Source organism: Pipistrellus kuhlii, unplaced genomic scaffold, assembly GCF_014108245.1.
Source record: "Pipistrellus kuhlii isolate mPipKuh1 unplaced genomic scaffold, mPipKuh1.p scaffold_m20_p_28, whole genome shotgun sequence".
Lineage (NCBI taxonomy): Eukaryota > Metazoa > Chordata > Mammalia > Chiroptera > Vespertilionidae > Pipistrellus > Pipistrellus kuhlii.
The window spans coordinates 4,543,715-4,558,128 of NW_023425527.1; the positions used below are offsets into that span (position 1 = coordinate 4,543,715).

General features: G+C 41.9%; 1 long non-coding RNA gene across 1 annotated transcript; it reads right to left on the reverse strand.

Annotated features, from left to right (window-relative positions):
- Nucleotides 1-9,482: 9,482 nt before the first annotated feature.
- LOC118728111 lies at nucleotides 9,483-12,549 on the reverse strand. Its single transcript, XR_004990785.2, has 3 exons — nucleotides 12,480-12,549; nucleotides 11,155-11,193; nucleotides 9,483-9,631 (listed from the first exon to the last, which is right to left on the reverse strand). It is a non-coding gene; the product is annotated as an uncharacterized LOC118728111 (long non-coding RNA).
- Nucleotides 12,550-14,414: the final 1,865 nt, after the last annotated feature.

A 14,414-nucleotide genomic window follows, 5' to 3' on the forward strand; every position in this document is an offset into this window, starting at 1 on the left:
TTATTTATTTAACAATCACCAAGTCACAGAGTGTGTTGGTTGCTTGGGAAACAAGGTCACGGATGAGAAAAGAAAAAAAAATCAACAACACTGTTCTTCTTGTAGAATTTAAAGACTAGTGAAGGAGAAAAATTAATCACATGCAAAAAAAAACTTACAATTAAAAACCATAATAATTAATAGTCCATGATGCTTTAAGAACAAATAACACAAGGACCTGGTTGAAGAAAGTGATGTTTGCTATGAGATCTATCGATAAAGGTGGAATCAGAGTGGTTCCAGGACAGCTAGATTTGCATTTCAAGAAGAACCTTGAATCCCGGGCGGCGTGCCTCTATGGTTGAGCATTGACCTATGAATCAGAAGGTCACGGTTCAATTCCCAATCAGGGCACATGCCCAGGTTGCAGGCTCAGTCCCCAGTGTGGGGCATGCAGGAGGCAGCAGGTCAATAATTCTCTCATCATTGATGTTTCTATCTGTCTCTCCCTCTTCCTTCCGTATTGAAATCCATAAAATATATTAAAAATAAAAAATAAAAAAATAAACCACCAGTGACATGTCAAAAGTACTCAGGAACCGATATGAAGAAGCTTCCACTAGCCAAAGATGGAACAAGTTAAGCTTCAGTGATAATGACTACAATAGATTAAAACCCATCTAACATATGTAAATCCATAGGTTTGTAATGATATTTAAAAAAAAAAAAAAAGATCGGTCACCCTCAGAGGAGGATAGAATGCTAACTTGTCATCTTGGAAACTAGTAGGAAAAGGGAAATAAGCCAGCATTTATCCTGTCTTTCCTATAAGACTGTGCCACTGGGTAGTCAAATGATAAATGAGAGTATCTCTTCATAAAAATATTCCAACTAATAAATAGGAAAATAATGGTAGAATTCAAAGTTTACCATTCTGCAATCCCATGAAAAGAAAAGCCACCTCTTATCGTCATACCTAAGATTTACCTATAGTCATTCCTGAGATAATTTCTTGCATGAGAAATTAACCTTTGTAGAAAATGCAATAGTGTAAAAATTCATTAGTATCTTGTCAGTGATATCATATCTACAATAATAAAAATGTAATATGCTAATTAGACCAGATGTCTTCCAGATGACCTTCCAGACAAAGCCAGAGCTGCAAGGGAAGCCCGAGTCCCAGGTGCCAGAGGAAGCCGGTGCCAGCAGCTGGGGGAAGGAAGGCCTACTCTTGCATGAATTTCGGGCATCTGGCCTCTAATATATACATATATCTGAGGTCACAAATCCAGTAAAAGGCAGTCAGAACCACAGGAGTCCTGACTCTGAGTCCAGTGCTATATGTACATTACAATGCCTGTTATAAGAATTAAATGATTCTGCCTTTTCAAAGGTCTAAACTTAGTATACATCTTATTTCAAATGAGAGGGACTCAAAGTAATTCCACTTAATGGACAAGTAAGTGAACCCCCAGCTGAAGGCTCGGGGCACACCCTACACAGATGAACCTTGTGGCTTCCTGATCCCTCCTGAGACAGACCTGCATCCCCCCAGCCTCTGAGCGACAGGGAGAGGTCTGGCCCATGGGTTTCAGGAGACTAGCACCAGGCAGAATTCTGGCAGGAGGAGGAGGAGCAGCAGGAAGGAGAGAATTTGCAGACATGAAAGTCAATCTCACCCGGGCAGATAGATTCCCAAGGGAAATACCACTCATTCCAGAGGGCACTCCGAGGGTGGAAGGAGCACTGGACTCAGAGTCAGGACACCTGGGGTTCTGACTGCCATTTACTGGATTTGTGACCTCAGATCAAGTCATTTAACATTTCTGAACTCAGCCTTCCCAGGGGCTTAAAAGGGTTAATAACACCTGCCCTGCCTACCTCCCGAGGCTGCTGTAGGATCGGATGAGAAAATAATAACAGCTGGCATTTATCGAATGCTTGCCATGTGTCGGCAATGGGCTACATGCTTTATATGCTGTAGTGCCTCTTCATTCTCCACCAGCCCTTTGCAGTGGCCTCTATTGTCCCTCTTTTACCGGGGAAGAAGCTGAGACTTAGAGAGCAGAACTTGTCCAAGTTAAGACCGTGTTTAAAAGCAAGTAGATTGAGCCCTAACCAGTTTGGCTCAGTGGATAGAGCATTGGCCTGCAGACTGAAGGGCCCCAGGTTCGATTCTGGTCAAGGGCATGGACCTGGGTTGCGGGCACATACCTTCAGGGAGTGTGCAAGAGGCAGCTGATCTATGTTTCTCCCTCAGCAATGTTTCTAACTCTCTATCCCTCTCCCTTCCTCTCTGTAAAAAATCAATAAAATGTATTTAATAAATAAAAATAAAAGCAAGTAGATTGACTCTGGGTTCTGTGCTAGGATGATGGGCTGCCTCCTGGAGCATGTCGCTAAAAGGACCCCATGCCCTTTAAGACTCTACAACAGAAGAGGCACAGTAGGTACCAACTGGCACCCACAAGGCAAGCCTCCACAAGCAAAGCAGAAGGGATGCTTCACAGGCATCTCCAAGCAAAGACTGAAGGAGGTAGGGAGATTCAGGAATATAGATCCTCCAACCCCTCAAGATAGGACAGCCGGGGAGCCAGCAGGAGGCGGCACTGTATGCTCTTCCCAGCCCCTCTCTGAGAGACAGTCAGAGGTGCTGATTGGAGAGGAAAGAGATCCTGGGAGTTGCCAGGGCTACAGGGAATAGTCAGCTTTTTGCAGAGGAGATAAGAGGGGCTGAGAGCACAGCCTCAAGGCTTTCGTCATCCTTCTGGTGATAAGAGACAGTGAGGGTCCCCTCAGCAAGTGGAGAGCATGCAGTCCTGTCGTAGAAAGCGTATTAACGTTCAAGTCAGGAACATTTGGGTTCAAGTATCAAGGCCTGGATTTCAAGTCTAGCTCTGACACTGACAAGTTATGTGACCTTGGACAAATCATCCCACTGTTGGGACCGGATGGCCTCTGAGTTTCCTACCAAGCATGTTTCCTATGGTTCTCCCTCCTCTGCCCAGCGCAGGCTGGGGCCCTGGAAGGGACCCAGCACTTGTGAAGTGCCTATTATGTGCAACGTACTGTCAGAGCCTTTAAAAAATAATAATAGTAACATGACATAGGTGAAGACTTTAGTCCGTGCTGGACCCAGTGCCCAAGTGCCTTATAAATATTATGGTAAGAAAATTGACCCAAGTCTTGGAAATGAGGTAAAATGATTTCTCCTGGCTCTTTCAAAGTCGTATTAGAGGACTGCCGAAGAAGAAAGTGTCACTGTGTCATTCTCTCTCCCCAAGCTGAGAGGGGGGAGGGGATGGATGGGGCAGAGGCATCATGAGAAGAGCGAGGTCCACCAGGCATGTGCCCTGACCAGGAGCTTCAGAAAGGACCCGGGGTTCCAAAGAGAAGCACTCAGATGGATGCCCAGGGCATTGGCACAAGGCGTATGCCTAACAGGATGGGTAACTTCAGACAGCACGGCAGAGGGCATGTCTCAGGGAAAAACGGGCAAGGTGGTAGGACAGACTGGGATAGGATACTCCTGGGTAACTCCTACTCACCCCTCTAAATGCAAGTGAAAGGTGGTTTCCTCGGGGAGCCTGCCAGGACACTCTGGGCCAGGTCAACTTTCCCTGCTCCATGTTCCCAAAGCACTCTGCCCTTCCCCCACGCCACACTTGTTGAACTATCTAATGTGTGACTTCCCCTCCATGTGGGGAGGGACTGGGAATCCAGCATGAGCAACATAGTATCTGCATACTCAGGCACTCAATTGATATTCATTGGATGGGTGGGTGGGTGGGTGGATGGATGGATGAATGGATGGATAAATGGATGGATGATTTGAAAACCCAGATAAGGGCAATAGAAGGAAGGTGTTACATTTGAGGAAGAAGCAAGGGTTTGAGAGAGAACAGAAGCATATAAAAATATCAGTATATCATCTTACTGGAATTTCTGGGAATTTGATTTCATTGTACCATGTCTGATTTTCTGAAGGAAAATCAGGACTTAACAATGAGAGAATTTTACCACCGATTAGCTGTTAATGAGAAAATGCATTTGCTGGCTGCTAGCTGACTCAAAGTTTCATGGTTTATTTTCAACTCGTCATCTATTTTAAAAACGACTAACTCGAGTTTTGCCTCTGGCTGCCTACAGTTCACCTTTCCTTGTGCCTCACTCAGCGTTCCCTCTCAGGCTCTTCTTTGCAAATTATCTCCAAAATAGTCCCAATTCCAAATATTCTGACCCAGATAAGCCATCAAAGCACCTCAGAAGTCTGTCATTTCTACATTCATGATGTACCTGAAGTCCCACATCCTCACACATCTAGTCAACCTGTGTGTTTTAATGAGGGATTCAGAAACGGTGCTCTTAGCTGTTTCCCCATATTTAACCTCTGTTTTCTCTGTTATCAAGTCAGTTCTTTTAAAATATATTTTTATTGATTTCAGAGACAAAGGGAGAGGAATAGAAAGATAGAATCAATTATGAGAGAGAATCATTTATCAGCTGCCTCCTGCACGCCCCACCCTGGGGATCAAACCCCCAACTTGGACATGTGCCCTGACCAGGAATCAAACCATGACCCCCTGGCTCATAGGTAAACGCTCAACCACTGACTCGTGCTGGTGGGGCAAGTCAGATTTTTTTTAAGCTCATAAAATTTTGTATCTCATATATGGAGCAAGCATTAAACTAGATGCTGGAGGTACAAAGATGAAAAAAATACTAGCAAGAAAAGAAAAAATGTCAACAAATCCTATCAAGGTTGGGAAGTGGAGGGTGATGGGAGGCTGCTTTCCCAGGGGAATGAGTATTCACTTCTCTATGAAAAATGTGAATCGTATAACTTTGGTTGTCCTTTTCTCAATGGAAGGAATAAAACTCAGAGTACAACCAACTAAAAAGTAATAGATATCATTTTTCTCTCATTAGGTTAAAAACAGTGGTTTCTAGTGGTGACATTTTGTCACTGCTTAGCTGGCATGGCCTCTTTGAAGAACAATTTTTATCAAGTATTATAATAAAATTTTTCATTGTGGATATCCAGCAATTCTGCTTTCAGATAACTCCCCCAGAGAAATACACATGTGTACAAAGAGACCTGTATAAGAAAGTTATTGGCCACATCCCCTATAATAGTAAAAGACAGCTCGAAACCGGTTTGGCTCAGTGGATAGCATCAGCCTGCAGACTGAAGGGTTCCAGATTCAATTCCGGTCAGGGGCATGTGCCTTGGTTGCAGTCACAACCCCAGTAGGGGGTGTGCAAGAGGCAGCTGATCGATGTTTCTCTATCATCGATGTTTCTGACTCTCTATCCCTCTCTCTTCCTCTCTGTAAAATAAATAAATAAATAAATAAATAAATAAATAAATAAATAAATAATATTTTAAAAATAGTAAAAGACAGGAAACCACCACATACTATGCAATAGTAACAAAGAATGAGATAGATCTCTATGTACTGCCTTATCTGGTGGATATGTGAAAATACTGAGTTGGAGAATAATACAATTTCAATCCATTGCTGTTAAAAAATAAGACAAGGTAACTTTTCTTAATGCACGTATGTACCTGTGGTAAGCACAGCTGGTTTTTCACCACAGCCACTCCCCACCCCCACTTCCTCCTGCAAACAGAATGCCCAGAGTTTTTTTGAGCAACAGCCAGATAGCTTTGGGCTCAGGGCCAGCAGGCCCCTGGGATGAAGAGTAATTGGTTTTATGGAAAATTGGTTCTTTTTGCCAAAGAAACATGAGGGTAAGTCTGCAGGGTGACTCCTAGAACAGACTTTCTCCTTTGATCAGAACAAAAAAAGCCAAGCTTTGCAGGCGTGGCTCAGTCGTTGAGCATCAACCCATGAACCTAAAGTCACCGGTTTGATTCCAGGACAGGACACATTCCCTGGTTTAGGCTTGATCCCTGACAGGAAAGAAGCTGTTTTTCCCCATCCTCTTCCTTCCGTGAGAAATGCTCTCGTGATTTGTGAGGATGTGGGAGTGGAGGTGCAGCAGCCATCTGTAACCATCTGTAACATCGGCAAAGAGAACCGCAGACACACAGACCAGAGGAGATGCATTGTTGAGCCACCAAATGGATTGTGAAGCCACTCAGCTACCTCTAGACTTCTTAAGCAATAAATGTCCTTATGATTTAAGTCACTATTTTTCAGTTCTGTTTCTTGCATCTGAACACATAATTGACTCAACAACAACGGGAGAGGGGGAAAACTACTAAAAGATATACATCAAATTGTTACTAGAGATCCCATGGAGAAGGAGGGAACAGAGGACTTCCACTTTCTAGAACTACATTTTTCCAAATACTCTATTTGAGTATTGCTGGGGGATGGGGCGGGGGGGGGGGGGGGGCGGGAAGCAACCATGTATATGGCCTACGTATCTGGGTTCTAATTTCCCATTTTCCCCAGGCCCTGGTTCACAGATATTATCCCTTTTTACTGTGTTTTAGAAAGCCACTTCCAATCTTACATGGAAAGACAGTATAAGCAAACAATGCAACAAAGGATATAAACCCTATCACAGAAGTGCATCTCAGGCTTACTAGATGTGCAGAATTTGAAAGGCACAAAAAGAAAGGTAAGGAGGGTCCTAACCTGTTTGGCTTGGTGGATAGAGGGCTGGCCTGCGGACTGAAGAGTCCCAGGTTCAATTCCGGTCAAGGGCATGTACCTTGGTTGCGGGCACATCCCCAGTAGGAGATGTGCAGGAGACAGCTAATCGAAGTTTCTAACTCTCTATCCCTTTCCCCTCCTCTCTGTAAAAAATCAATAAAATATATTTTTTTGAAAAAAGGCATTGGGGAGAGACGTGGCTGACTTCTCAGGGAACTTCCACAGAGCTCACTTTCTAAAGCATAAGGCTATCTAACCACTATGCTACACACCTAAAGCTAACACAAAATGGCAGTGTAAACTGCAATTGAAAAATAAAGTTAAAAAGGGTTTACACGTCCTTTTGTGAGGACCACTCGTCTTCCTAAGGATGATGACTTTAAGACTGGGATGTTCAACCTCTCTGAACTGCGATTTACTTCCCTATAAAAAGGGAGAAAGAACAATGAGAATTTCCTGAGATAACGTATATCACGATATCAGCACAAGTACAGCCCCAGGGGCTCATAAATGCTGTCCCAACCCCCCATTCTGCCTCCTCCCCACACCTCTAACCTCAGCCCCCACTTCCTCCAACAAAAATAATAGAACAGACGAAGCTCTTTGATGTGTGTGACGAATTTGGAAATGGATTCAAGTGGCATCCCAAGTAGCTTAAGACCTGGCTGCAGGTGTAAGGAAGCACTTCATTTTCACAGGCATCTGCCTGCCTCCACCCCATTCCCAAGCTCAAGTGTAAAAATGCTGGTCACAAACCCTACAGCAGGTCACCTGACCCCGTGCAGGCTTAGAAAGGCTTATATATCCTTACCAGAAACACACACGCAAAAATCCAAGAGACGTCTCACCTGTAATTTGTTCAAAGAAAGTCCATAGACTAATAATCCGTTAGTTTAATGAATAGTAATGGGAATGGGAGGAGGAATGAGTATGATATGCCAGACTTCAACTTGCCAATTCATCACTCCAAATAAACCCGAGGATAGCCTGTGTGGCTCTGGATGGCAAAATATCACCTCACAGCTCAAGGCAGTCACACACACACACACAGAGAGAGAGAGAGAGAGAGAGAGAGAGAGAGAGAGAGAGAGAGAGAGAGAGAGAGAGAGATGAGCTACATTCATATTAACTTAGTCACTGCGAACAGAGAATTGTGTAAAGGAGTTCGTGGTTGTGGTTCTCATCTCTTTGAAGAGTTAACTGAGCACTGGTTACAAAAAAAAAAAAAAAGCAGTAAAAACCTAACTCAAATTCCCAACTCCCTCAGAAAGTGAAGGGGGGAAAAAAGCACTAAAAGATAAGATACAGGATCGGCAGCATCTCTCTCTGTAGAACAAATAGCACGTTTATCTCTCCAGGAGATTGAACTTGGCTCTGCCCCTAGGAGATTATAAAAATGACCCAGGATGTTAGAGTTAAAACTTAAACTCCGGCCGAGACCAGTTTGGCTCAATGGATAGAGCGTCGGCTTGGGGACTGAGGGTCCCGAGTTCAATTCCAGTCAAGGGCATGTGCCTTGGTTGCAGGCATATCCCCGGTGGTGGGTGTGCAGGAGGCAGCTGATCGATGACTCTCTCTCATCGATGTTTCTATCTCTCTCTCTTCCTCTCTGTACAAAATCAATAAAATATATTTTTTTTAAAAAACAAAAACAAAAACTTAAACTCCGCTTCCATCGTTTTCTCTAGAATAACTTTCTATAAGTCTTCCAGCCTCTGAAAACCATATGCAGAATAAACACATATAAGGCTTAGTATCCACTTCTGAAAAAAAATGGTTTGGCTGAAGCTAAAGACAAGGTGGTAAAAATCTACAAAAAGCCTTCTTTCCATTATTTCATAATCCAATGCTGTCCTCTAGTGACTCAAGAGAGAAATAACATTAGCAAGCCAACAGGAGTCTGGAATCTGAAAGGGTTAGGATTAGTATCTACTTTGAAAACCGTTGTTACAAGAGAAAGGGTCTCCACAACGGTCCAGCAATAGCCCATCTCAACAGAAAATTTCCTTTTAGGAAGATGCTGGGGTATGTTAACACAATCCGCACGGACTGGGCTACTCTACACACTGAAAAGGTCTTAAGACACTGAAGATACCTGCCCCTGGCCTTTCTGTCTGAATGCAGTCACGTGGGATTTATTACTTCCCTGGGTAGATCCGGGTTTTATCCCTGGAAAAACTTCCCCCTCTCCCCTGACTTCACATTTTAGCAGGGAGGCGGGTTGAAAGCTCTTAGACCTACTTGATACTTCTTACAACCAATACTTCATAAATACATGGTATGGTGTCAGTTTTTTCTAAGGAATGTAGGGACTAGACTAAAGCAAAGCTATATTACAATTAAAGAATTATGGAACCAATTGTCAACCTTGGAACTCAAAGGGAACACGTAAGTCTGGGTAATGAGTATTTCCAGGAAGGGGACTGTAACAGGTCTCCATGTGCCTCCTCTCCCATGAACAAGCACAACCACTTGAAGTGCTGAGTCCAGAAAAGACTTTTCATTCCCATAACTCATTTTCAGGACGACTTGAAAGTTCGAAATACATTCTATGAGGTCTCATCGCTCTCATGTCAAGCCGATCAGAGCCTCTTTTAGCTGTTACCTTGAAACATGGAGAGATCTGTCCTGGGAAAGGAGGACTTACTAATAAGGGTTAAGTGCCTATGTGACTTCTGGCTACAGATAGGTGTTTCCAATTTCTCAGGTTTGGTCTTAAAAGAAATGCATCCAAGTTAGTGCATCTGCGTGTAGGTGGGAAGAACCACATACATTTTTTAAAATCTTTATTGTTGAAAGTATTACATATATCTCCTTTTCTTACTTCCTTGACCCCTTCTAGCCCACCCCTGCTCTCCCACATACATTTATTTACAAACAAAGGTTGTCATGTATTTATTATACATTTCTATTAACTTAAATATGGACAGCTGGCTCAAAAAATTGTTATTCATACATTTTCACACATTCTGGAAAGTTTCTCAGATCTACCAGGATGGGCTTCTCTTGTGACTCAACTGAATCTGAGGAAAGAACAGAAGAAATCACACACCTGATTTGTAACTGCTGGTCATCAACAAACATGAAAAAAACAAAGAAACAACTTGTAATAACAATGTAATTTTCAGTGGCAAGATAGCTGGAGTGCTTCCCTCTCCCTTGCCCCCAGCTAATGTTTTGCTCAATATTATTCTACTTTCAAAAATTCTTTCCTCTATTTAAATCTATATGCACTTCCAGTCTCTCTTCAACATGTATGAATCTTAAAGATCAAATCAGCCCATTACAATGAATAGGCCCACTGCAACGCTCAGCCTCAAAACTACCACCATGTCTCATTTCAAAGGGCAAAGCAGCATGTCCTACTGCCTTAAATTCTGAGCAGCAAAACTGATGACCAGACATTAACTAGGTCTGTGACAATCCACTATTAGCTAGCTACAGGGCAAGCACTTAATAATCTCTCAAGAAACATCTATAGCCAAAACCAGTTTGGCTCAGTGGATAGAGCATCGACCTGCGAACTGAAGGGTCCCAGGTTTGATTCAGGTCAAGGGCATGTGCCTCGGTTGCAGGCACATCCCCAGTGGGAGATGTGCAGGAGGCAGCTGATCAATGATTCTCTCTCATCGATGTTTCTAGCTCTCTATCCCTCTCTCTTCCTCTCTGTGAAAAATCAATAAAATATTTTTTTTAAAGAAAAGAAAGAAACATCTATATATATAAAAACCTAAGCAACCATTCAACTGGTAGCTATGACGTGCACTGACCACCAGGGAACAGATGCTCAACACACAGGCATGGAAACATGGAACAGACTGATGAATCTCAGAGGGAGGGGGGGAAGAGATTAACAAAAGACCTTATATGCATACTAGAGGCCCAGTGCACAGATTCCTGCACCAGTGGGGTCCCTTGGCCTGACCTGCACAGACCTGGCCGAGGGACCCCACCAGTGCACAAATCCATACACTGGTCCTCTAATACAACATAAAGTAAGAGGATTTGAAGCTCAGGGAAGCTTTCATTTTATCTGAAGATACTTATCTCTCACTGCTCAGTCTATTCTCCTTTGCGGATTAAATGTTCAGTAATTACATCATTAGAGAGCTGACCTCAGAAGAAAAGAACCAGATTGTTGTGATTTGGGTTTAAAACATTCCCAAGGACGCTCTGCCAGTGTGGCTCAGGGGTTGAGCATCAACTTATGAACCGAGATCACGGTTCGATTCCCAGTCAAGGCGCATACCTGGGTTTTAGGCTCAATCCCCAGTGTGGGGCACGCAGAAGGCAGATGATCAATGAGTGTCATCATTGATGTTTCTATGAAATCAATAAAAAATATATACTTTTTTTTAATTAAAAAAAAATTCCCAAGGAAGATTCAAGTCCAACCAGGCTCTTCCTGATCTACCTTCCATTCCACTCCCCTAAATGAATATATAGCAACACAGCGGCAAAGAAACAAAGATCAGCTAATGTGGTCCTTCTGCCACTGACAGCAGAACCTTAAAACCTAAAGAAGCAATTTAAAGGATTTTCTTACTTCAAATGATCTCTTTAGAAGTCCGAGTAACAATGCAACCTGAAAGAGTAAAGGACAAATCATTTAAACAACTTTGTGATGACCCAGAGTATTGCCAACCAGATCACAGAAGGACACTTAGGGATATTTTAAGTGGAGAAAGAGAGTGGGGGGTAATCACAATCATTCTCATCAGGCAGCTAGACTAAGACTTCTCAATCTGACATTTTGGAGGAGTCTAATGCTAATACCTCAAATTTTAGATAAAAGCTTTAAGTTTGTCCTAAAACATCAAATTAGGTTCTAAGAAATACCTGACCAGCCATACCCCATAGAAATGTTGTCAGTCCATCCTACTTGTTAGAAGCTATCACTAGAAAGCAACACTCTGGTTTACTTAAAAGAAAATTTCTGTTATGATAGGCCAAAGCTTTGGAAGAGAATTTCTACGTGCAACAAGACTCTGTATTCTTTTATAACATCCAAACTGAAAGTGTTACCAAAAATGATCTGAAATGAGAATGATGGGCTACATCAACTTTTCTGGTATATCCCATTTTCCTTTCAAAGTAAGTTGAACTTGGAGCCATAGTACTGTTTGCTCTATTCTCTTTCCGCAGTGATATCCTCAAAATCAATTGACATGCCTCCTTTTCTTCACTCCAGATTTCATTTTATTTCGAAAACAGACCTTCCCCCACGCATACAAACATACACACAGGCTTCTGTGCAGCACCCACTCCCAACTCGAGGGAGCAAGGCGGCGGGGTTGCCATTGAAGTCACCGGTTGCCGGTCTCCGGCTCCACGGTTCTCCCTGAAGAGCCAACAGTCACCGAAACCTCCTGGCAGCAATGCAATGAGATTGCACGTGTTCCTGCTCCACAGCCTAGTGTATTGAGTGCAGAAAAGACCCTGGACAGAGCACAACTGTTGGACATCTTTGTGGTCAACGTCCTTATTTATAGCTTACGGCTGCAGGAAAAGAAAGCTTTTTCTTTTTTTTTTAAATCTAGTGGAGTAAATAGCAAATTGCCAAATCCGCATAAGGCACAAGACAATGGCAATGTTATTAAAGTGGCTATTTTTCCTCGATTTGGCATTCTCAAAATACAGCTTACTCAAAAACAAAATATAAAAATCTGCTAGTGCCATGTTATGGTTTTATGGTGGAAAAATGCACGGTTTGTTAGATAATAGAGATGAGCTGTCAAGCTCTACACTCTACTATGTATTCATTAATAACTTATTGTAACTGGTTAAAAATTACAGATTTATTAGCATCTCTTCATACTTTCAAAGGAAGACTATAGATATTTCTGACTTTTACACATAAATAATACCTACCTCTACAGTAGGCCCTGCCCTTTCATTCCCCAAAGCAAAATATTCACTTCTTGGAGAAAAATCCATCATATGAGCAAGAGAAATATTCTTCCGCTTAAAGACTGGGAACTTTGAAAACACTGTACAGGAAGGAAGGGGAACCTGCAGAAAATAATTTAAAACTTTAAATTCCAACAACTGGGAACTCAGCTTTCTAAAATGTTAATTTTCACTTTATCTTTTAGCTGGAACAAAAAAAAATAAATAAATAAATAAAACAAAAAAACACCTTATTTTGACTGTAGTACACATTAATGTAGCAAAATATTCCTAAAATAAAATTTTATTTTCGCCAAAACAGATTTGGCTCAGTGGATAGAGCATCGGCCTGCGGACTTAAGGGTCCCAGGTTCGATTCCAGTCAAGGGCATGTATCCTGGTTGCAGGCACATCCCCAGCGGGGGGGTGTGCAGGAGGCAGCTGATCGATGTTTCTCTCTCATCAATGTTTCTAGCTTTCAATCCCTCTCTCTTCCTCTCTGTGAAAAATCAATAAAATATATATTTTTTTAATTTGATTTTTTCAAATGTGAGAGGGAAGAGAATAAAACATTTTCTTGATGTTTTTAAAGCTGCATCTAACATGGTGCCTGGGAGATTCAAATGCTTGCCAAATCGATGAATAAACTAAGTCAATAGAAATACCTGTTAATGCTCTCACTTAATGACCACAGTAAAGAATACAAAAATCTGTCGCAGGGAATTGACACTTTAAACATGCTGAAGCGTCTGATTTTTCATAACTGAAGCTTAGGCAAAGTCATACAATGTATTCCAATTGCATGTAATTTTATTTTCTCGCTTCTACTTTTCAGCTCTGCAGCACATTCTTGGCCTTTGCAATTTCTCTATGTGCGAAGTCCCCATTGTAATCTCTCACTGCATTAGCACAACTTCCCTCAGACCGATGGCCCTACCTGGTTAGAATGTGGCTGAGCTCTAACCTCTTTGGTTACCTTTATTCAAAAATATAATTGAACAATTAATTAAAACCAAACTTCTTTACTTTAGAAAGTTCCCTTTATCTCCAAATACACTTCTGTCATTCCATTTAAGGGCCCAGATATCAAAAGTCAACAAGGAAAGCTCACTCATCCTTAATTTAATAGATAAGAAGTTCTCCAACTATCTACTACATCCAAGACTACAGATGTAATAACCACTTAACTTCCCGGTCTCTTAATGGCACAATGCTTTAGATTTATATTCACTGAGCTGTGCTGGGATAACAGAACTGTTTGGATCATTATGAGAATGCATTTAACGATGCTAACATTGTTTCCTTGAGATATTCTGAAGTTGCTATGCCTGGCTTCTTTCCATTAGATATTATGGTTGATTAACATTTAAAAAATGGGATTTGGCTGTTCCTAATGAATTCCTTGTGTGATTTTTATCACAATAAAACACCATAAATGCTCTTATGATCACTGAAGCAAACTAGGCAGAACTTACGAGGCATCTTGCAGAATATATTATATCCACATGAGATAGACCCCAAGGTTTTATAAAACAATTTACTACCACTGAAATGATCAATGATTAATATGTCCTAGTCCACCACTCCCATTAGAGGCACGGATTTTAAAGCTGACTTAAATTAGAACTTTCTCGTTTACCAAAGGATTCATTCAACAGAGGCAATAAAACAATGCTGTGTTTTTCAAACATTTTATGCCAGCAGAATCCTTTCCTCCTCAAAGAAAGCATTACGCAGAATGCCCTTATGTACCAGATAAGAGTGAAGCTGCTCTATGTGATACAGGTGGGAGCTGGGCCTCCTTCCTGACCTGAGTGCCATCTGAAGTCCTGTACACATTCTAGGACTTTGAAGAACTCAGTCAAAAACCAACTAACGTGCTAGAAAAAATATAAGGAATCTATAGGCACAGTTCTG